The 24,532-nt window shown below is 39.7% G+C and overlaps 2 protein-coding genes across 9 annotated transcripts in view; one reads left to right on the plus strand and one right to left on the minus strand.

Moving 5' to 3' along the window:
- Positions 1–11,072, minus strand: part of B3GNT5 (UDP-GlcNAc:betaGal beta-1,3-N-acetylglucosaminyltransferase 5) — a 555,688-nt gene extending 544,616 nt beyond the window's left edge. For all 5 annotated transcript variants that reach the window (XM_044070654.1, XM_044070658.1, XM_044070656.1 and 2 more), the window contains exon 1: positions 10,859–11,072. The gene's annotated coding sequence lies outside the window, so the exon portion shown is untranslated. The remainder of the gene's footprint in view (positions 1–10,858) is intronic.
- Positions 1–24,532, plus strand: part of LOC122801123 (guanine nucleotide exchange factor DBS-like) — a 3,406,519-nt gene that overhangs the window by 2,113,725 nt on the left and 1,268,262 nt on the right. The gene's annotated exons all lie outside the window — the stretch shown is intronic.

Raw genomic sequence — 24,532 nt, forward strand, 5'->3', positions numbered from 1 at the left:
GGTAGGTCAGAAATAGTTCTGGTGGATAGGTGTTAGTTCAATTTTTTGCTGTTGACTGAGTACAGGCTTTGTCCAGGGAATTTATTTGGTTTATGTATGGTGAGAAGTTTGTTTTCTGATTGGAGTGTTATTTTAAGGAAGGGAAATATATGTTGATTAAAGGGGTTAACAGATAGGCAGGCTAATGGTTTGTGTAAATTTGTATGTATTATTATAAGTTGAATGTAGGAGAGGTGGGAGGGGGGGGTTCCTATTTTTTGAGCTCATATTCCTTTGTTAGTTATGTAATATTCCTGTGGGTATAAGCTGGCAGGTGGCCACTTAGTGCATCAGGGAGTTACCTGAGGAGGTAAAATTAAATGGTTTGGTAACCAGAATCCAGTCCAGGATAGATTACTGCGAATTACTTTTGCCATATATTGTGGGAATATTAGTAAATTAAGTGAATCTAAAGAGGTTCATGCTGTTGATTGCTGAATTTGCAGATAGACTACCAGTCAATATTTACATCACTCAGGAGGAGAATTTCATTTGTGATTAAATCCACTATCTAGGCTAGCATGTGTTCAAGTACTGGATGTTCTGTCCTGGGGTCATTTATAGCACAGCGATACATATGTTCTTGGTTCCGTTAAATTTTAGGAATGAGATTAGAATTTCTGCTTTCCCAAATTATGAGACTGTGCCTGTATAGGGAGTTACTGTGAGCATATTTGGGAAGAATATAGCTATTTCACCTGCTTTTTCATGTGTTTTATTGAGCCCAATATTCTAACCGGGGGGTAGTATTTCAGCCAGGTCTGTGTTGTGGCTAGGATATCCAGGTTGTGTTGAATCATGCAGGCACGGAAACCTGCGATTTTGTTGCATATGTTAAGATTAGCATGACTTTTATTAAACTTTTAAAGGTGTATTCTTTGGTTTGGTTAGGACCTTGGTTGGGATGGATGTCACCAGATTGATGTATGGTGGAGAAATATGGTTTATTTATTATGGCATTTTTAGTAGACATGGGTCTGGCATTTATTTAGTATGTTTGGATTACAACAATGAATACAAGTAACCTGTAAAGGGTTCAACTTCCAGGGCCCCTTGTAAATGTTCTCCCAAGCCCCTGCTTACACCTACAAAGAGAGGCAGAACTTGTCATCAATTTGGGATGCATAGCTAGGCTTAAAAAGGTCCCAGTGGTCAATACACACCTTTGAATCTAAGGAGGTTATTTGTTTTTCAATCAGTGTGCATAATTGTGTGTATTGCAAACTGTTTTGAAGACAGAAGGTTGCTGCTAGGTGGTCAGATGATATGGGAAGGAAGCATTTTGAAGATTGACGATTATATTTGCTGTTAGTTGTATAGAGATGACGCTGTATGATGTGCACAAGTTTTAAGTACCCATAATGACATTCCTGTATGAGGAACTCATAGGTGTGACTTATCACAGTTTATTTTGGGGTTGGGAGTTGGTATCAGACAAGGTAGAGGATTTGATTCTCACCTTTGAAAGGAAATTGGCTAGGCTTAAAATGGCCCACATGGGGCAGCTAACCTAGTACTTACCTATGCACTGTGGAATGAGGAAAACATATCAAGTATGCCAGTCAGGTGATAGAACATGCTACTGAGGGGTTACCCTGACACAAATTACAGGATGTTAATAAACAAAGATCTATGGTCCCACATCTTCCTATGCACTTACACTGAACCCAGCAGTGTTAAGGCTGTGCTTAGGTTGGTTTACTGACCCTTGTTATATCGAACTATTTCAGGGCACCAATACCAGACAAGTATTGACCATATATATTCAGGTTAAACACTGGGCTCCTGTGGGAGCTTTTTCACACTTTAGGTAATGCTACTGTTGTGACAAATATGTACATGTTCTAGACCATGGCCTCCGACAGGGATCCCCTGAATTTCATACCGTTTTCACCACTATTTTTGTAAACAGGCAATCACATTCATTCACTGAGGAGTCGAGATGTCTTGCTCAAATCAAAAAGGTCACTGCTACTGTGCTACCTTCAAGTTTTGGTCACTATTCCTCATCATGGTTCACAGTTTATGCACATGCAGCTCTTAAGGCACTGTATCTTTGTCTTTCTGCTCTGCTGTCATCATGAAGTAAATGTTGGAGACTCTGCAGTTTAATACAAACTGTTGCACCCTTTTTCTTTTGCGATACCCTTTTCCTTTATGATATGTTGCTTGTGTACATTCCAACTAGGCTTTGTCATCATATTATGAGGATACTTGCCGTTATGATGAAAGCAAACTACCCTTTCTTGCATCATCATCCAGGCATGTTCTATTAAAAACAAAGCATAGTGGCATTCACACAGCGCATGACTTTCTTCTTTTACTTTATCCCTGAACTGGGACACTAAGGAGGCTTCACTGATGCAATTTCTGACAATAGGCAAAGATGAAATACACTTTATGTGAAGTGCAATTTGCAGTAGTAGCTGATATGTGCCATTTCTGCACATCACTTTCTCTTCCTTAGTAATTTGCAAAAAGGGAATGTAGTATTGTAAATGACGATGCTGCATTATTTAAATGAGCTGTGTGATCGGCACTAGAACCTTAATGTCTATTCATCTAATCATAAGGTCTTAACAGACAATTTTCTTGTTTATCTTGGTTAAAAATACTGCTTTTTTAGTGCCCTTAATTCAGTCTATGGACCCAAGTACTGTTATAACTTAACTGTCAAATATCTTAGTGGTGTGATACGTAAACAAGGTGATCAAGACACTACCCTTTGTGTAGATTAATTATGGTAGTCTAGGATATGGCTTTTCAGCATATTCTCACTCTGCAAGCATCTTCAGAGCAAACTCTTAGGGTAGAGAAGGTGAGCAGGACCAGGACATACTCATGAATGGAAATTGAACAAGGCTATTTTCCAGAATCCATCTACAAGAACACCTGTAATGGAGCTTTCTGCATAGACTCACAAATGGTGTGATATTGAAGAATATAAAACTAGTTGCACTATCATGTTGTATATTTGCATGTATACAGTGGTACTGTTACGTGGGCACTGCTGTTGATGGTGTCACTTCCTGTGCCACACATCAGTACAATCAGAAGGTGAAATATTTATATTTTCAATATCCAACTGCCTAGGAACTTCATTTTTGAAGATTCTGTGGGAAGTGGTGATACCTGGGTATGCATCCCATGGCAAGAGTCCAGAAGTACACATAGACATGTGTCATCAGCCATAACACCCTTATGTCAGTCTGACTCTGGTGTTGGGAGGAAATGGGTAGGGTGTTTAAGACCATGAGTATGAAGCTGTAATGGGAACTTCCTGCCTCCTCCCAGACAACAGGAGGAGAATGATTTAGGTCCATCCCAGAAGTCAGGAGTGTTTCTCAGTGTACAGTGAAAGCAGGTCTACAGGAATCCAAAAAAGGAGAAAAGTACTTATCTGCTATTATATGCTGTCTGGTTGTCTCAAAAGTAATGTAATCATGTAGTTTGTATGTAGTACATATACCACAGAGGGGATAGAGGTGGTATTGGACTGTATCAAAAGTGATACATAATGTCATTTGATATACTTGCTTCAGTTCCTTGCAAACAGATTTTAGCGCGAGTCAGTAGAGATGGAGTAGGTTTTGTTAACCACATGTGGTAAAGCTTGCAAGACAGTTTTAAAACACATCCGTGACTTTTTTTTTTGCTAAACTATCTTTCTTTGCTCATAGCATTCAAAACCCAATAAGCTTCTGCTAGATGCACCTGGCTTTTACTGTAGTTGTAATTTAGTTTGATGGTTGGATATCCTTGGTGTGTTTTACTATAAGTTTATGAGCTTTGTCCATTAAGCTTGTGACAGCGAATTGGGGGTATTTTGGTGAGAAAAATGTGCGTTAAAGACTGCCATGGTGATGAACATGGGTGCTGCTCATGCAGCAACTAGACATGTAGGCTGTGAGTGGTGTGTGTGTGTGTGTGTGTCTGTCTGTGTCTGTATGTGCATTTGTTGTGGGTGATGCAACACTGAATAGTTGAGAGGAGCTGGGCTAACACCTGCCCTGTTGGGTAATCTTCAGGTGTCAGTACATTGGACTTGTTACAGCAACATATGGGTGGCCTGAGCAGATATCCTTAGCAACTGCGGTTCCCCCAGAGCTGTTGCACCATTGCTTTGTGCAAAATTAGGCAAAGCACCATACTTTACCAGTACAATGAGCATATTAAAATGGAGATTGATGGAGAAGAGCAAAACTGGCACATGACTTGTGAAAGCTTCTGGCATCAGTGCAATGGGCTTGCTGCAGCAACAACTGTTGGATGCTCAAGCTGAAATCCTCAGTGGCTGTAGTCCCCCATAGCTGTTACATCATTGTGTTTTTGAGATACAAGAGGAATTTCCATGGTTCACCAGTACAAAGTATATGTATGTGTGTCTATGTGTTTTTACTTTGGATGGTGGAACAGACAGTGATGGAGCAGAGATTGAATGACACCTATTAGGTGGAAGAGCTTCTGAGGTCAGTGCAGCAGGCTTGACAACTGTGGTCCCCTTTAGCAGTTGAAGCATTGTTTTTGTGGAGAGGTGAGCAAAGGCTCATGGTTACCTGCCACAGTGTGTGCATGTCTTGACTCCCTGTGGGTATATTGGGCAGATAACAGATGTAATGGAGAAAAGTGTTTTGTTAGACTAGACATTTATTTATTTATTTTTTTGTTTATTTTAATTTATGTTTGTTTGTTTACCAGGACAGTATGATTGGGTGGTTAGCCCTTTTTCAGTAGAGGCCTGGAAGGAAAAGCCCCAAATTACATTATAAAGCAAGATTGGTTATACACAGTTACAAACTAGAAACATTACAGTAAAAATATAGAAAAACATGTGAACACATATGTAGTTTCACACATTTCCTAAACTGAAGATGCAAAGGAAGAGTCCTGCAAGGTACATATTGGGAGAGTAATCCCAAAGATGCACATTTATCAAAATGTGCCTTGGTTATCTGTAGGTATTTTATTGAACAGTATCAACATATGCTAGCACTTAAGCTCGTGAAGTAGTCAAGGATGGAATAAAGGTAGAAATTATATGCAGATAGTTTAAAGAAAAAGTGCAATTACCGGGTGTGTATTTATAAGTTTATGTTAGTGTGGATAAATTCTAAAAAGAGAGAAGACATAGGAGGTGGAGGCTATAGAAGAAAAGTATTAAGTTATGGAAACAGGTGTGTGGAGATTATGAATAGCATTATTCAGCTGGGATTAAGACATGAGCAGCGCCATGTTTTGGATAGCTGGGACCAGAGTAGATTTTTAAATGTTTGGGGATTGGTGGTGGTTATTTTAAAATAGGGGGTCATGTTCCATAACTTGGAGATACTACTGGAGTAGAGAGTCACCATGGAAGTTGTTGGACTTATATTTGCAGATGTTTATCCGAGGATCAGAGTTGTCTTGTGTTGGATTTGAACAGCTGGACATTTTTCAGGTTGGTATGCTATTCTGTGAGCTGTTGTAAGATGTGTACATTTAAGGAGATTGGGTAGTTCTAGCCAGTTAAGTTATTGTAAAGCATTGCAGTGATGAGCTTTATGTGGGGAGTGGCTAGAAAATCAAGCAATTTTATTATAGCACATTTCAAGTGTTGTTTGCTCTGTTTTTTTTAGGTTAATGAAGATGGCAGAGGCATATAGTAGGGGAGATAGTACATGAGGCCTGGCAATGGATTACCTGGTGAATTACAGCTGTGATTGCTCAGTGGTTAACTGCTGTGACTGTAGTGTATAGGGTCCTGGGTTCAAGACCTGCAAAGGCTGTTTATTTAGAAAGACAAAGTGGCTCAGTGTTTAAGGTGCTTACTTCTCATCCATAAGGTACAAAGTTTGATTTTTCACCACTTTAAAAAGCTTTCTAAGAACTTATAATTTTCTTCGGTGGTGAAAGCCAGGGTACCTTTTTGGCTAGGCTTATATATGCCCTAGGGCCAAAAGCCTAGTACCTACCTATGACCTTAAGTCAGTGAGATATGGTTCGGGTCTAAAGAGAAAACCTGGTTTAATGAACTTTTTTAATGACAGTTGCCAGGTGTTTATAGAATTTTAGGTTGTTATCAGTTGTAACGTCAAGGTGTTTGGTCCGAGACTGGTTCAATCTTGGTTTTATTTGAAGAGAAGATTTGAAAGGGTGTGTTTTGGGAAGTGGATTTATTGCTTAAGAATATCATTAGCTTTGTTTTATTTGGTTTCAGAATTAGTTGCGAGCTGGCAAGCAATGATTCTATAGCATTGAAAGAGAGGTGTGTTTTCTCTTGACGTTCGGGCAGGCAGTGGGCTGAACATATTAGAGTGGAGTCATCTGCCTATTGTATAATTTTGGCTAGGTTAGTAGTGGAGTGGAGCTGGTTTGTAAATATGTTAAAAAGAAGTGGGCCCAATACTGATCCCTGTGTTGCACCTAGTTTTACTGGTAATGTAGGAAATAATGAAGGTAAGTTATCATGTGTTTGATAATGTCATGTTGGGCTGGTATGCTGTATATAATGCCCAGATCAAACAAATAGTACTTCACTCTCTAGATGGCATATCTTTTCACCTTTACAATACCGTGATCGTGGTGGTGTATGTGGGAAAGGGCTGTGAGAATGCAGTGTATGCTGCAGAATGCGCATTTGTGTATTTACTTACAAGTTAGTGTATCAATGTTATACACAGCATGTGCTATGTGTGGGTGCTGTCAATGTTGTGGGTGTACTGCTAATAATTTGCATGGTTAGTGGTGCACCAGGATAGTGTTGGCATGACTGTAGGTGTTTGGTTTAGACCATGGACATTGCAATTGTGACTGTACAGAGATGCAGAATGGCTAATTTTGGGTGGCACAAGACAGTGTGCGTGTGCACTCACATGCAGTAATTGTCGTAACAGAAAAGAAGAGAGAAGTGTGGAACACAGGCACACAGACATCTACCCGATGCCTATGCGTTTGCCAGCAGTGTGTTTTTACTGCTACATGTGTGTATGGTTACAATGTGCAATTTGACAACTGAATTGACTACTTTGTCTGACTTACAAATAGTAACTAACCAAAATCTGAAAATGAGCACAGCTCTGAGTGGAAAATTATGAGTACATTGAAATAATCATAATATTCATGGAGGAAAAAAAGTTAACAGAATTGCAACAAGATCCACCAAAACTGTTGGCAAGTCATCTGCAGATTGCTTAAAAATAACTGGTATAAAACACAAAGCTTATGACAATCATTTATTTATTTATTTTTATTTTTCAAGGAACTGTCAAAATTATTGAGTAGGAGTGAATAGAAAAGGATGTAGCAGTGCAGACTGGAAAGTGCTGCTGACACTAACTTGGACAGAAGTGTGCACATTGCCAGGGGCAGTGATAGTATGCATTGTACTGTGCTTACACAGAAATACATCAAATAAAATCAGAAAAATGTACAACGGAAATTTCACTAACTGCATATACTAAAGCAACAGTAAGAATAAGTAGAAGGTAACAATCAGTAGCCTGTCTGAGAGGTGACAAGATTGACAATTGCATTGTTATATAATGAACTTAAAACTGTGGAGAGGACAGTGGACTTTAGGAGACACTACAATATTATCCCCCCACTTTATGTTTAATAAGTATTGTTTACATATTGTTAATACTTGTTTCTTTCAGAGTTTATTTCAGTACTTCTTGCACCGAGTTACACTTTGTAGCTTGAATGTACATGTGCATTTACATTTTTTTTGTCTTGTTCTTAATAGTTGTATGCATGTATGTTGTTTATGTAATTCATACTTGGAGAGTCACTGAAACCAGAGTCAAATTCCTTGTACGTGCACATACTTGGCCAATAAATGTGATTCTGATCGGTCTGAAATAAGACTATTATTTGGTGGATGATAGGAGCATTTGTTTGCAGACATATCAACAGCTGTGAGTAGCCAATATGAATTTGAACAAACAAAGCAGAACACAGATTCCTGCTTATTAAGGACTGATAAAAGCATTTTGTAGTATCATTTACTGTGAAGTGCTATTCAGATGACATGAATAAGAGGAGAAATTAGGGAGGGGAACACTTGCCAACAGTTCTGTCCTCTACTGTAATGCATAGGTGACTAATTAAACCTTGCAGGGCAGTAGAAGTGACGCTGTGGCTTACTGAGGGAGGGAAAATGGGATATTAGCTTGAGAAGGAACGGATGCAAACAAAAGCAGCATCTCCCAAAAAAGCCCATTATCTCAGCAAAGAGTTTATACTTCTGGATGCTTTTTTCATAGAATGTAGGAAAATCATTCATAAGAGGCACTCCGGAACAGTAAGTGATACCAGTACAGAGGCCTCTCAAAATTACCACTGCTTCTCTGTTCGTCCATTCTAAGTGAATGGAGCCAAGACGTAGTAGTCCAGCCATGGGCATTGTAATTAACAACTGTTGCACTATGGAGAAGATTTAGCTTTGGAAGAAAGCGAGCTCTGATCAGGAGGTCTGCCCCCAGAAGGACATTGAGGGTTACAAACAAGTAAATTAGTAGTGACTACTACTTTATGAAGCATGTAGGTTAGCAAATTGTAGAAATTCAAGAAAAGAGTGCTTTTTAACTTTTTCCCCCTTAGTGGCCCATGGGCAAGGATGGAATGAATTTTACATGGGACAAATGCAGATACACCCAATATAAAGATGAACTACATATACATATTCTGTACAGGTATGTATATCCACAAATTATAACAGCAAAAGAAAGGTTGAGTAATGCTGCATTTCAGCAAATGTTTGCATTATATATCGACTACTGTGTGTGATCAATGTCCCCACCATCATACATACAGTTTCTAATAGACTTTTTAAAAGTTGTGTGGTGTCCGTATGTTCTCCCTGCATCTGTATATATGAGCCTCCTGATTTGAGTAAGGGGTCAAGTTTATTCCACTGCCCAAAGACATGCCAATAGGTTTAATCTGCCATCTTCCAGATCACAGTAAGTGTTGCACTAGACTGGTATGCCCATCTGCAACTAGTTTTCTGCCTCATGCCACTGCCTGCCAATAGATCTGGCTCCTCTAGGACCTTGAAGGCAAGGAAGCGAAGTGCAGGAAAAAGAGGGAACAAACAATTGGCTTCAAAGGCTCCTTTAATCTCAGTTCAGGCAGATTCTAAAACATAGATTATCCCTTTTTAATGTATCTTTATGTCTGAGAGCAGAGCAGTCAGTGATCTACAATCTGTCCCTTCCCTGTACACTCTTCACACCCCTATGTGCAGTCGAAGCAAAAGATAAATAAGGCAGGAAAGGTGGGGGGAATAGCATTTTCCCAGGAAGCAAAAAAACAGGTTTGAAATATTAACGAGAGAGTCAAAATGGAGAATGAATAGCTGCTCTTCCTGCATTACATAATCAGCCTTTTACTGGGATACAAAGGCAAGAAGTAAATAACTGTCCTTGCAGCACGTATTAAGCTACACACAGCCATTCTGTGCTTTACAACAGATACTTATAAAGCCACCACACCTGTGCAAGTTGTAAGAGTCAAGAGTTTAGCAATTCTCTGGTCCTGTATTACTTCCATGATAATATTACAGGCTGCTCAGACTGCATGGTGAGTTTTCACATTCACAAGTCTTGCTTCCCAGAATCCTGTTTTACTAATTATCATAAGAATAAACCTGGTCACATCTGTACTAACGAATTTTATAAAACTAGATGTAATCCTCTAAAGGTTATAGACTACATTTTTTCTTCCTTTTTCAGCTGTCTCTGTTACTTGGTATTTTTCCATTAAATAAAGCACCAGTGACATTTAATTGGTTTAAAAATCCAGTTCCTGAAGTTTCTTTTGCCCTATCCCATCCAGACAAATGAATTTCTAGCACTTAATGGTTTACAGAAACGGAAATAAATGCACAATCAACATAAAAGGCTGTTTTGGCAGGTGTAAGAAAAAGTTTTGAGCAAGGCAGGAGAGAAAGCAACAGTGCAAATAGTTATTCTAGAATGCACCACTGCATTCAGTTATTCTAGAATGCACCACTGCGTTCAGCTATCTGTGTGAAACCATCACAACCTACTTCTCTAGCAGTGGGCAGACTGTTTGAAATTTTGAGAAAAGTGCATTTCCAATTAACAATTCCCCCCCAAACCCACACACACTGTTAAATGACATACAGGTTACTGTGCACTTCCCCAAAAGCAAAAAAAAAAAAAAGTTATTTTGTTGTACTGTTTATTAGCACATCATTAACATAGGAGAATAGATTGCCTAATGTGAAAATGCACAAAAACAAATGTGTTATTGTGAGATAAAACTACAGTGTTATGTTACATCATAAATTTGGGCCCCAGTTACAAAATACTCATACTAAGCAAAAGCTTCTTCTAGAAATCTATTAAACAAAATATTTCTTAAAATCTTAACACCTAGTTTGTGGCTAGTAATAGATGGAAGCAACCGTGCTGACAAAAAAGAAAAAAGAATCCATAACAAGATGCCACATACTAGAAAACAAGTTCCCTGTCAACTAGGAGAGAGAAAAATAATGGGTCAGTTTACAGTTTGAGGTTAGTGCATCTCTGAAGAATGGGTTAAATATTAAACTAGGCATTTCTAGTCTGTGTGCTAAATATTAAACTCAGGTATTGTAAGCCTGTTAAAGCTATCTGCTCTTCAAACATTCACCTTATTACCATTATGCTACATAAAATACATATCTATTTTATGAAGAAAACAGAGAAAAAAACATTCTAAATCTACTCCCATTTTAAAAAGGGCAGACTTCTAAATCCTCTTACTTGAATTAGATCACTAAAAGTACATTAAAACAGTTACATAGCTTACAAAAACACTCTTTCAAACTTACCAGCCTAAGAAAAACAATCCCATAGTCCTTGGATCAAAATAAACCATTTGAAACATGGTTAAAAAAATTAAAACAGGGAGTCATCCTATTGTATTAAGTAGAAAAGCATTTGGGAACATCCTGTTAAACAAACAGCCACTATAAAATGACTGCTATCAAAACTCACTCAGGTATAAAGAGAGAAAGATGAGATTAAGTGGGTGTGGTTACAAAGCACTGTCTACAGCTAGGAAAGCTTCATTATTTTTTCAGCAGCTCACTGTTAAACACACACTTATCCTTTATCATTCAGAACCTGACTTTAGTAATTCTGTTTTTACTCAGAATTGCCATTTGAACATTTTATTTATTGTGCTTTACTGTGTTTCACGTAATTTAACTGGTTCTTGTTATTCTTTTTTAATTCAGATCAAAATTGTGGTTCCATTTATTACAACCCACATGCTAAACACAAATGGTTAGTTTACAAATTTAGTCCAGAAGGATCACAGGAACATAGAATATTATAGCAAAACCCAGTATTATAATTTCGGTAGCTACTGGCAAAGCAAGAATGCCTTTCAACTTACTTTTCATATTCCTCTTAAAAATACTTTATATTAGTTGCTTGCATACATTAATTGTGTTGCAGTTAATTCAAATAATTTAAGTAGACTGTATCACTCAGTCACTACCCTCTCAGTAAAATAATAGTTCCTTTTGTCTTCCCTATGCTGGTCACATTGTGCGTTTAGGATAAATCTCTCTCCTTTTTTTTTTTTTTTGAAATGTAATACAAGTTTGAAGTCTATGGCTTCTGTTGAGGGACTCAAATATGTTTGATAGTTTAATAATGCACTGCAAACACTCATGTTGCCCTCCTAGTTTTTCCTTATACTGTAAACCTGCACCATCTTTTTGTTATTTTTTTCCTTGAATTGCTTGCATTATGTCCATGTATCTAAAAAATTGTTCTATAGAACTATAAAAGTTTTTTGGATATGTTATTATGAGCTGCCTATATACATTAGTAATAATATATCACTTTCTACAGATGATATCCCTTCCTGTATACCTTAGTGTTTCGCTGACCTTCCTTGCATCACTTTCATTGTTTGCATAGAGGGATATAGTCCTGACTATGACGCAGGCAACCTGAGTTTATTTATTTGCTCAGATACTGGAGAAGCCAGGTGGGAAGTATGAGTGAGTGAACAGCAGCTCATCCGTACTGTGAGTGAGGATAGCCCAATTTTCTGCATTAAGGAAAGGAGCTGTCATGCAGCAATCGTTTGTGCATTTGATTCAGTGCAGCAGGCTTTATGAGGTGCTTACAGGAAATAATATAACCTCAGGAGAAGATATTGCATTCCCTTGCATCTGCAAGCATGTATGCATGTAGCATTCTAGGTGAGGAACTAGGGCCATGCACATCCAAAAGAAAAAAATGACTGCTTCTGTGACAGTGGAGATTAAATAACTAAAAAAAAAATATTGCAAATGTTCTTGCATATTACTTACAGTGCCTGCTTTCCTTCAAGTTATCTCAAGTGAGTAACTAAAATCCAGTTCCAAGTATCCACTTTGATGAGTCATGTGATTGGGTTTATCATCTCTACCACTCTAACTGACATCTTTTTTTCTGGAAATTCCCACACTCAGTGAAAGATATGTGCTCGTGATGGTGCATTCTGTGATATTGTGCATCAGTTACACAAGCCAGCTCATAATTTGTGCCTGTCACTTTTCTGCTGCTGTCATAGTTGGGATCTAAATGAATGCTGTCATCAGTAATAGTTCCTAAAACTCCCTGCCCATTTGTTGCAATTCTTTGGTTGTTGAAATTTGTCTGAATCCTTCAGATGGCAGAAGTAGGTTCCATGCTGGAATGATGTAACAACCATTCTCAACACGCAGTGGTTCTTATAAAGTTTTTGCACCTTGCACTTCTATCAGAAAACTGACTGTGACCTAGTCCTCCCAGAAGAAGGTCAGTATTTTGCCCTGGCATTCTGGTCTATGCAAAATTGTTGATCAACACCCTAGCTAGTGAAGGTTGATTCTATTCTAGTCCTCCACTTCTGCAAACATTTTGAGGCCTAGCACAGTTATGCATCCTATACTGTGGTTGGGTTGGGAACAGTGCATCCTGTGATGGTTGCAATATCTTTCTTTGAATGAACTGCTTGGCCCTGAGTCCATTCAGCCTGATCTCATGAAGTGTGTGAGTCAAATGATCACTATGGGGAGGGGGGGGTCACATGGAAGTGTCAAGGCTTTGGATATTAAGCCTCCCCCCAGGCTTAACTTGGTTGATCAGTTCTCAGTGCAGGGAAGGCAATGGGTAAGTCTGGATCAGGCTCCACAGCCCAGGCATGAGAAATTAGGCATTTGATTGTTGAGAGTGAGAAGCAGAAACAAATGAGAGTGATTTCAACATTAGTGACACAGACCTTTTCTCCTTATGTTGTGTGCATGGTGACATGCAGACCCCAGTCTGCCTAACAACCTTCATGTACTGCACATGAGCCTGTATTACCAACTGTGCAATCCTAGTCTTAGATTTCTCAGAGGTCATGGAGATTCCTTTTTCACTGGGTCATCTGGTGATACAAGTGGGAGGTGTCTTGATTGTTAAGATGGACAAAGTTTTTTCAGCCTCTAGGTTTCTCATACTATTTCTTGAACAATTTCTTCTTTGAGGGTTCATGTGGCATGTGGGACCTTATGTGGACATCCCTACCAAAACAAAGTTTTTGCCTTTGAAGACAGCCTTCCAGAAGCCAGGAGGTACACTAACATTGCTGCCACAGCCCTCAGCTGGAGAATTCTTTCTTTTGGTACATAATAGATTGGAGTGAAGCATTGTCTAAGCACCCCAAAGGATGACTTCTGTCTGAGTGGTAAAGAGGCTACCAGCATTCCTATATACCATATACCATTCCTGGCTGGTGCACAGGATGCTTACATGTAAGACAGGTCTGAAAAAAAAGTTGTATTCTCTATTATATTAGAGCTCAGAGTCCTCAACTATGATGTGTCAGTCTCTCTTGCTATAATAATCATGAGTGTCCAAGGCCCTTCCTGAGAACAAAGACAAGGAAGACATCTCTTTCACTCTTTCTGAGACTGCTTAAGTGGGTCTAGGTCTCTTATAGACTACTGTGTGTTGAATGTGATGAATACCAATGCAAGGGTGATAGGCTCTGTCACATGCCTGAACAGAACGGTGGGGCTGAGATGCCCCCCCCCCCAACTTCTTAATAAGATGTTCTTTTTACCTTTTGCTAGATGCACCCTTCAACATGAAAGAGTTATTTGGGTCTGTACTGCAGCCCTTATTCAATACCTTCCTTGGTGGAAAGCAGACCACTGCTAATCAAAGGGGCCTATATTCTTGTTCTTCCATGGTAAACAGGAGACCTTGCGGGGGGGGGGGTGCCCTAGCAGCAGGAGGTAACATTTCCTGCAAACCTCTTCCTCTGCACTATTCAGACACTCTTAGAAGTCCTTGACTGGTCTTGCTTCTGCAATATGGGCTCGGGCTGAGTCAACTGAGGAGCAACTGTCCTGGCTATCTTTTAGGCATTATCAGGATGGCAGGTCACCTGTTTGGCTACTCTACTCATTTCACTCCATCCCTGTTTCTCCTAGGAATCCTAGAAATAGTGGATCAGTTGGTTTAGATCCAGGCTGTACCAGCTAGAGAGTTGGGTAAAGTTACTTTATTTCCTGGGGAGAAGATGCCCCCTTCAGCCCATAACAGGTGATACATCTGTTCCTTTACCTGAGGGTATACGTTTCTTCCTCCTTGTTAGGGAGTGGGACTCTTGATATTCTGTGTTACTGGGCATTATGAGGTCTTGTTTCTTAGTTTCTAGTTGGGGATCACTCTAGGTTGACATGGCTTGCCTTTTATGGTCCCTACATCTGATGAGCCTATCCAGCATAGCATGTGGTTGCTAGACCCTAAAAGGAGGGAATTGCCTGTTGGTCCTCTTGTAGGTGTATGGGTGGAGGTGGTCCTAACCTGAATTCCTGAGAGGATTCTTACTCAGTACCTCACAACTTTCTCCTGTGTGCAGTCATTTGAGATAACCACATTTGGTTGTAGATTTACACATGGACTATCTGTTTTAGGCTGGGAACCTATGCTTTCTGTGTCAGTTGCCTATTCCCTTGTAGATTGCCAGTGTTGCCTTAGCTTGACAGCTTAAGACTGGAGAAAGACTTGACTGTTTTACTACAGACTGATTGTGCTAGTGTAAGTGCTGTCCCTTTCAATGGGGTACAATTTCATGTCTGCATTTGCAGCGTGGCTCTGAAGAGAATGAAGAATGGAAAGGCTGTTGGCCCAGATGACATACCTGTGGAAGCATGGATGTGTTTAGGTGAAATGGCAGTGGAGTTTATAACCAGATTGTTTAATGAAATCTTGGAAAGTGAGAGGATGCCTGAGGAATGGAGAAAAAGTGTTTTGGTACCGATTTTTAAGAATAAGGGTGATGTGCAGAGCTGTAGTAACTACAGAGGGATTAAACTGATCAGTCACAGCATGAAGTTGTGGGAAATAGTAGTGGAAGCAAGGTTAAGAAGGGATGTGATGATTAGTGATCAGCAGTATGGTTTCATGCCGGGAAAGAGCACAACAGATGCAATGTTTGCTCTGAGAGTGTTGATGGAAAAGTACAGAGAATGTCAGAAGGAGTTGCATTGTGTTTTTGTAGACTTAGAGAAAGCATATGACAGGGTGCCTAGAGAGGAGTTGTGGTATTGTATAAGGAAGTCGGGAGTGTCAGAGAAGTATGTAAGACTGGTACAGGATATGTACGAGGGTAGTGTGACAGCGTTGAGGTCTGTAGTGGGAGTGATGGATGCATTTAAGGTGGAGGTGGGTTACATCAAGGATCAGCTCTGAGCCCTTTCTTATTTGCAGTGGTGATGGACAGGTTGACAGACGAGACCAGACAGGAGTCCCCGTGGACTATGATGTTTGCAGATGACATTGTGATTTGTAGTGTGAGAGTAGGGATCAGGTGGAGGAGACCCTGGAGAGATGGAGATATGCTCTAGAGAGAAGAGGAATGAAGGTCAGCAGGAGTAAGACAGAATATATGTGCGTGAATGATAGGGAAGATAGAGGAATGGTGAGGATGCAAGGAGTAGAGGTGGCGAAGGTGGATGAGTTTAAATACTTGGGGTCAGTAGTTCAGAGTAACGGTGAGTGTGGAAGAGAGGTGAAGAAGAGAGTACAGGTGGAATGGAGTGGGTGGAGAAGAGTGTCAAGAGTGATTTGTGACAGACAAGTACCTGTAAGAGTGAAAGGGAAGGTATACAAGAGGGTAGTGAGCCCAGCTATGTTATATGGGTTGGAGACAGTGGCATTGACAAAAAGGCAGGAGTTTGAGCTGGATGTGGCAGAATTAAAGATGTTATGATTTGCACTGGGTGTGACGAGGGTGGACAGGATTAGGAATAAGTATATTAGAGGGTCAGCCAGGGTTGGAAGGTTTGGAGACAAAGCCAGAGAGGCACAATTATGTTGGTTTGGACATGTGCTGAGGAGGGATGCTGAGTATATTGGAAAAAGATGCTAAGGATGAAGCTACCAGGTAAGAGGAAAAGAGGAAGGCCTAAGATAAGGTTTATGGATGTGGTGAGGGAGGACATGCAGGTGGTTGGTGTGACAGAGCAAGATGCAGAGGACAGGAAGAAAATGGAAACAGGTGATCTGCTGTGGCGACCCCTAACCAGAACAGCCGAAAGAAGATGATGATGATGATTTGCAGCTTGGATCTGGTCCTTGAGATAGTGGGCAAGCTCTTTATGCATTCATCTCACTTGATGATAGATAAATTAGGTCTGTTGCAATTATACTCTTGTCCCAAGGGCTGGTCCAGCCCCTCCACAAGGTTATAGACCTTTCACCAGTCTCGGCCGTCTTTACTAAAATATTTGAAAAAGCATGTTCACATAACAAACAAAGGACAGGGGCAGCACTCAGCTTAGATTTTCAAGGAGATTCTCTACTGTATTTGCTATATAATATGTTTCTAACTACATCTATAGCTGCAGTGTAAAAGGATAACAAAATGTGACTCACTTTATGGTCAGAATAATAGCTTTTGAAACAAGGTTGACCTCATTATTTATTTGTAAACTCAAAAAGAGTTTGGTTCAGGAAGTGAGCATTCTAGCCAGTGTCATAAGTTCTTAACAAAAATAAAACATTCCACGTGGATACTGCCCAATCTGCTACTGAAACCATCAAATCAGTAGTACTCCAAGGGGTCTCTACTGGTGAAAGATTTATGTTCTTTCTTGTTAATGAAACCCATCCTAGACCTAACAGATCTATGAATAACCATGATCTTGTTATGCGGAAAGTGGCTACCTCTGGTGGAAGAGTTCAGATGGAAATTCAGCTTGAATTTAAGAACCTTTAGGAATGGCTATTTTTGAACAAGCTATTAGTGAAGAGTAAGAAAACTAATATGATGGTATTCATCTTCCCTAAGAAGCTAAAGGATTCCGTGGGACTGCGTATAAGAATTCCGTGGGACTAAAAAACTAACATACTATCAGAAATATTGGAAAACAGTTATAGAAATCATAAGGTAATACCTGTCTATAGCCAAGGGAATACAACATCACCACTACTCCAAACAAATAGGGAAAAATAAAAAGAAAATAAACATTAGTATAAACTTTCTTCTTCTTCTTCTTCTTTTGGCTTTTCCCGGTTAGGGGTCGCCACAGCAGATCATTTGTCCGCTCATGACTGGCAGTGGAGTTTTACGGTGTCGAGTTGCCAGCCCGGTGCCTAACCTTCCACAGAAGGCAGACACATGCACACACTCACACCTAGGGCCAATTTAGAGTGTCCAATCCACCTACAGCATGTCTTTGGGATGTGGGAGGAAACCGGAGCACCCAGAGGAAACCCATGCAATCACAGGGAGGACATGCAGACTCCGCACAGAAGGCACCCTAGCCGAGGATCGAACTGGAGAACCTCTTGCTGTGAGGCATCAATTCCTACCGCTGCACCACCGTGGCCACCCAAACATTAGTATAACCTTTACTGATTTTAAATGTGGAAAGGTCAAGAAAGTGGAAACATACTGATCATTAGAGGTGACATCAACTGTAAATAGTGTACACAGTCCTTACAAGATACAGTAAAAGTTAGATAGGCTATAATATTTCGATGAAACTGATTCAGTGACAGATTTATTAAGAGTAACATAGCTCTGAGTATGTTTTGTCTTACAATCAAACGTGAACAATTAAACTGTTAGCTAATTTTGCATATTTTTAACTGATCACTGATTGCATATGTCCTGTATATGTTATTATGTTTATTGTAAACTGATATTTCATGTATCTTGCTCTTATATATTTCTGTTTTCTTTCTTCTTTGCAAAAAAGAGGAAAATGTAAAAAATTATAGTTGAAAAAAAAGAAATAATTCTGTGGGACTGCGTATAAGGATTCCGTGGGGCTGTGTATTTCTCACCATCTTAACAACTTGTATGTCAGCTGGAGTGGTTCAGACACATTGGGATCTGGCTGAATTTCACACTAATGCCCAAGAAGCAAATCTCGCATAGATAGTACATTACAACAACTCATGCTAAGTTACAAAATCATCAACCTACATATGCAGGTAGCTAGTAGATGCTGTGCATCCAAATGGAGACATAATAAAATCAGCAAGAAAGGAGAGTAGTATTGCTGGAACAGAATTCATCCTGGAGTCTTGATGTGTACCTTCATGACGTGGGCCCTGTCTTCACAAAATGTCATCACGATGACACTGATATATACACTGTAGTTTATATAGCTGACAGTGAAGAATCCTCAAGACAGGGGAGCATTCCGGCAGTGGGGTTGGGCCAGGCTCAGGTTGGTAAATTAGCCCCTTGTTGGAAGAAGGAAGTAGTAGTCCACAAAAACTGACAGGCCCAAAAAAGAACATAAGGATGATAGATTGGACTATTGAGGATAAAAAGAAATTATGGATTGTTGTCATTATGTAAGAAGCCCAGAATTTCCAGATAGAAAATATTCAAAAAGATTAAGACAGAAATTAGAGAAAAGAAAAATACTTGCACTAGAAAAACTGTCAAAAGCTCCAAATGCAAATTTTTGATCATTAATACAACAGAATCAGGAAAAGCATTATATAGACCAAGAAACCTTGGGCTCTTTGAAAAAAGAAGAGACTGAGTGTCGCTCTCCTATTTTGGACACAATAGAAGAGTCTTCGTGAGTTCTGTTAAAGCAGCTTTATTTTATACAAACACATCTTAATAGATGATTACTGACTTTAACTGAAGAAATCTATATACAAACTAACTACAGGATTCATACATGCTTACTCTCTGGCTGCAGCTTCAAAATGGCACTAGGTATGGCACGTGTTCAGTCTTTATACATGCACGTTAGGTCTTTGACATGTTTCTTAAAGACACACCACACAGCACATGCACTCTGATCTACATCCTCCCTCTTGAGAAAATGAAACATGCAATGTTATGACTCTATTTGGCATGCAGATATCACACACAGTTCTCTATCATGCATTTACACAAGATAGGATACATTTATACACAGTTAAGTCCACGCTGCTGCATATTTCACACTGGGCCTGGATACTCGTCCATATCATGTGATGTAAAACTGGGAATTGCACTTGGCAGCTGGAGCTGTCTCTGTAAAATGTTCAATCTTAGAATTATTTGAAAAATCTTCAGGAATGGAATCAGAGGTAGGAACACACTCTGGAATGGGAACAACATTTGGTTCACTCTGAGATCTAGAGTCTTTGTCATTGAAACAATGTTGTGATGATGATTCTGGTACAGGAAGAAGATACTTGTGATTTCTCCTGTACTCCATACCCTCAAATTCTACAAGATAGGATCTCAGCTCAGCACATATACCTGTAACTTGACCAATCTGATTGATACCTTTTGCCATGTGTATTCTCACTTTCTGTCCTTCCATCAACGGACAAAGAAATCTGCTTGACTTGTCATAAGTGGACTTCTGGATAGAAAGCTTCTTTAATAATTGAACCTTGATGGTCTCATTGTTCTTAGCTTTAGGCCTCAATAAACTGGAACTAATAGGAAGCATAGTTCTGGTTTGCCTGGAAAGACATTTTTGAGCAGGTGAACCAAGAATACCATGATGGGGTATGTTACTGAGATTAAGCAAATTTAAAAAACATTGCTATTGTCATGCTTTGACCTTTCAAGTAAGTGCTTTGCACTCTGCACCGCACGTTCAGCTAGTCCATTTGACTGTGGCTATTCAGAACTGCTAGTAACATGTACAAAGTCCCATTCTCTTGCAAATTTCTGAAACAACTGACTAGTAAATTGAGTACCATTGTCAGCAATAACTTTATGCTGACTACAATGGACTGAGAAATGCTGTTTCAGCTTAGTAATAATGGTAGTGGATGTTAGATTAGGTAGTAGATCAATCCCAAACCAATTCAAATAAGAGTCTACCTATACAAAGTAGTGTTGATTGTTCCACTTGAAGATATCAGTGGCTACTGTCAACCAAGGTAGTTCAGGAACTGAATTTAGCTGAAGTAGTTCTCTTTGCAAATGCGGTCTAATACTATTGCATACTGAACAAGAAGAAAGTACTTTATGAGTGTCTGTCAGTAATGAAGGCCAAAATATTAATTCTTTCACTCGCCTCTTAGTGGATGCAGAAACTGGGTGACCATGATGCAAAATCTGGATGTACTTGTGTTGTTAGGAAGCAGGAACAACAATTTTAAGACCTTTGCAAATAATGCCATCTTCCATCAACATTTCATCTCTGTAAGAAGAATAGGTTTGCACTTCAGGTGGTACACTAGGCTGCTTTGATGGCCATCTAACATTAATATAGTGAGTGAGCTTTTGCAAAATTGGATCAGTCTTAGTGTGATCTCTCAACTCATTAAGCCTAGTGGTAGAAAAATGATGCAGTGCCATCACGTCAAAGTCAAAGTTCTCTGCGTCAAGCCATTCCATTGTATTCCTCGGTGATCTGGATAAGGTATCAGCCAGATAGAGTAGTTTGCCTTTCGTATAGACCATTTTGAAGTTGTACTTTTGCAATTTGAGAATCATTCTTTGTAATCTTGCTGAAGCTGAATTCATAGGCTTCTTCAGAATAGTAACTAGAGGTTGGTGGTCAGTTTCAATCTGAATAGTTTGACCATAAATATAATCATGAAACTTGGAACATGCAAATACTATTGCCAAAAGTTCTTTCTCAATTTGAGCATACTGCATATCAGTTTGGGTAAGTATTCTAGATGTATAGGTTATTGGTCTGCCCTCATGAGGTATAACTGTACCAAGACCAAATTTTGAAGCATCACAGGAAAGAATACAGTAACTGGTTTGTTCACATGTATTATCATTGGTCTTACTCTGCTAGCATGATCTACCACTAATGGTAGTTTCACTTTAACTGTACATAATCATTTGGATATATCCACTAAATGTAAACAACCATTTTTATGTAAATTACTGTTGCTCTACTTATTGTGTCAGAAACCACTATCTTGTATGTATTTGCTTTTCACTTGGCTGTATTTGTTTCTCTATTGTATGTATTTGTTACTCTTAGAGCTTTTCTCCAAGGCCTCCACTGAAAAAGGACCTGTATCCAATTGGACTTTCCCGGTAAACAAATGTAAAAATAAAAATAAAAATAAAATAGTATCTTAATATAGGTGGATTGGCAATTTTCTACTTGAGGTCTTCAAACACCTTCTGGTACTGTTCTAACCATAACCATGCAACATTTGTGTGTGTTTGCTCTCTTAAAAGTGCTGTCAACTCACTGAAGTCTGGTAAAAACTTGCCTAAATAGTTGACCATGCCTACGAAATGCTGTAGAACTTAAACGTTGTCTGGTGCTGACATCTCAAGAACATCTGCTTGCTCGGTCGGGTCTGGTCTCAAACTAGTACTGGTAAATAAATGACCTACATATGTAACTTCTGAAAGTCGGAATTTGTACTTCAGAGGACTGAGCTTCAAGTTTACTTCACGTGCTCTGTCTAGAACTTTCTTTAGGTTTCTGTCATGCTCTGCTTCACCATTGCCTCCAACCAATAAATTATCTACTATTATGTTACAAGAATAAGCCAAAAATGTATTAATTTATTTATTTTTATTTATTTATTTATTTTATTTTACATTTGTTTACCAGGATTGTCCGATTGAGCTGAAGAGCCCTTTTTCAGCAGAGGCCCAGGGAGAAAAGCTCCAACATTTTAAACAATTTTCATTATAAATTAGCATTAAACAGCAATGTTACAGGATTATTACAAGGCAATAAGTAGGAATGCAATGTTATACAGTGTCAATAATCAGGAGTACAGCAAAACTATTTCAAGATGTATAAAAAAAAATATGTCATTAAGATGATAATTTTGGGGGTAAGTGGTTACAAAAACCCAGTTTTACCATACTGTAGTTGCATGAAGACAATTACAATAGAATGTTTCTCTGAGGTGATTTGCTTAATAGATTTTAGAAGACAGTAGAAAGAGTAGTCAATGAAGATTAGAGAGAGCTAGTGAGAAGAGTGAGTTAAGGGTAGAAAGTAGATTAAGGTATGAGAAGTAGGGATGTTTAAGGAGGGAGAGTGCAGTAGCAGTACCAATGACTTTTAAAGTGCTCTTTGGTGTTTGTCTTAAATTGTTTAGGATGACACCCTCAAGGGTGGTGGCAACGCACGATGCATCGGAGACCATCCAGGTGCAATTAACCATAGGCAAGACTGCTCTGCAATTTGTAGCATGTTACAGGCCACCCTCTCAAACTCAGGAACCTCACATGGCCTTCCTGAAAACATTGGAGGGGATAAATGTATCTCCAAACACCATCATACTAGGTGACTTCAACTACCCTAATATAGACTGGGAACACTACTCAAGCCCGAACACTCTAACCCAAAGATTCCTGGAGTTCATAAACTCAAATGCCATGGAACAACTAGTCACCATCCCCACAAGAGGAGAAAACATAATTGATCTCATCATCACGAACATGGGATCAAAATGTTCAACACCGGAAGTATATCCCTCACTGGTGAGATCAGATCATAAACTAATCTCGCTGGAGGTCCTCATCCCACCCCCACCTGAAACAAAAAGACCACAGTGAAAACTTCTCAAAAGCCGATTTCACACTTCTAAAAACTAGTGTGGTCTCCTTTAAGGCCCCTGAGCCAGTGGTAAACATTACTCAAACCGCTGAATCACTTACAAATGCCTTCTACCAGCACCTACAGGACTGCATGGATCAGGCAATCCCAAACAAAACTAAGACTCTCTGTACCAAAGGCAAGCGTCCAGTCTGGTGGACCCCAGCCATAAACAAGCTCTACAACAAAAGGAGGAAGCTACTACAAGATAGAGCAAAATCCTTGAAAGGTAAGACACCTTTGATCATTATAAGTAAAAAACTAAGAGCTCTCATAAAATCATCCAAGGCAAATTTTGAGAGAAAAATCGCCAAGGACTCTAAAGACAATCATAAGGCCTTCTTTAGCTATGTTAGAAACCTAGGAGGAAACTCCCAGATATGCTCAGAATTAGTTCAAAATGATGTGAAAATTACTGAACCTACACACATTGCTAACATACTGGCTGACAGGTTCAGTGCAAACTTCTCCCCCTCCCCCCCAAAAGGAGAGATATCTATTCCAGAGGATTGTAGCCCCCCAAACACCTCCAATGTCCAGGTAAGAACTGCCCTCACTAAGACAAAAAACACAGCATCCATGGGACCGGATGGTGTCCCCGGCTGTGTGCTTCATGAACTCAATGAGGAATTAAACCCACAGTTAGGACAGCTGTTTAATCTTAGCCTCACCTCAGGATACGTACCCAAGGAGTGGCGCACGGTGACTGTGGTCCCACTTCATAAGGGCGGTGCCTCCACAGACCCTGGAAATTACCACCCCATTAGCTTGACAAGCCTTATCTGCAAAGCCATGGAGAAGATCATAATGGAACTCATAAATAAAGACATAGGGAACTTGCAGACTTTGGATCCAACCCAGTTTGGCTTTGTCAAAGGCAGATCCTGCCTCTTAAACTTGGTTGACTTTTTCAAGACAGTCACCAAGGCCATTGATGAGGAAAGGCAGTCCATACAGCCTACCTCGACCTGGCAAAGGCCTTGACACAATACCCCACTCAGGTATCATCGAAAAACTCATCAGCTTGAATGTAAACCCATACATCACAAGATGGGTTGCAAACTGGCTAAGTGACAGAACCCACAGGGTCAGAGTTGCTGGAGCCATGTCAGACTCAAAGCCTGTCACAAGTGGTGTGCCACAGGGCTCAGTCCTGGGTCCACTCTTGTTCGGCATCTACTTTTCTGAAGTACAAGCAAACACAGGAGGGTTATGGCTGACAAAGTTTGCAGATGACTGCAAACTGGGCGCTATAGTCGAAAACACATCTGACACCGATATCCTCCAGAAGGGCCTCACAGAAACGGATAACTGGTGCCAGAGCCATGGCCTGAAGTTAAACGCCAAAAAATGCATAGTCATACCCTTCGGGAAAAACAAGGTTACCCCTAGCTACCATATAGGTGACAATCCACTGAGCACAGAAAAAGTCATCAGGGATCTGGGGACCCAAGTTGACAG

Source organism: Protopterus annectens, chromosome 4.part1, assembly GCF_019279795.1.
Source record: "Protopterus annectens isolate FY-2018-M chromosome 4.part1, PAN1.0, whole genome shotgun sequence".
Taxonomy (NCBI): Eukaryota; Metazoa; Chordata; order Ceratodontiformes; family Protopteridae; genus Protopterus; species Protopterus annectens.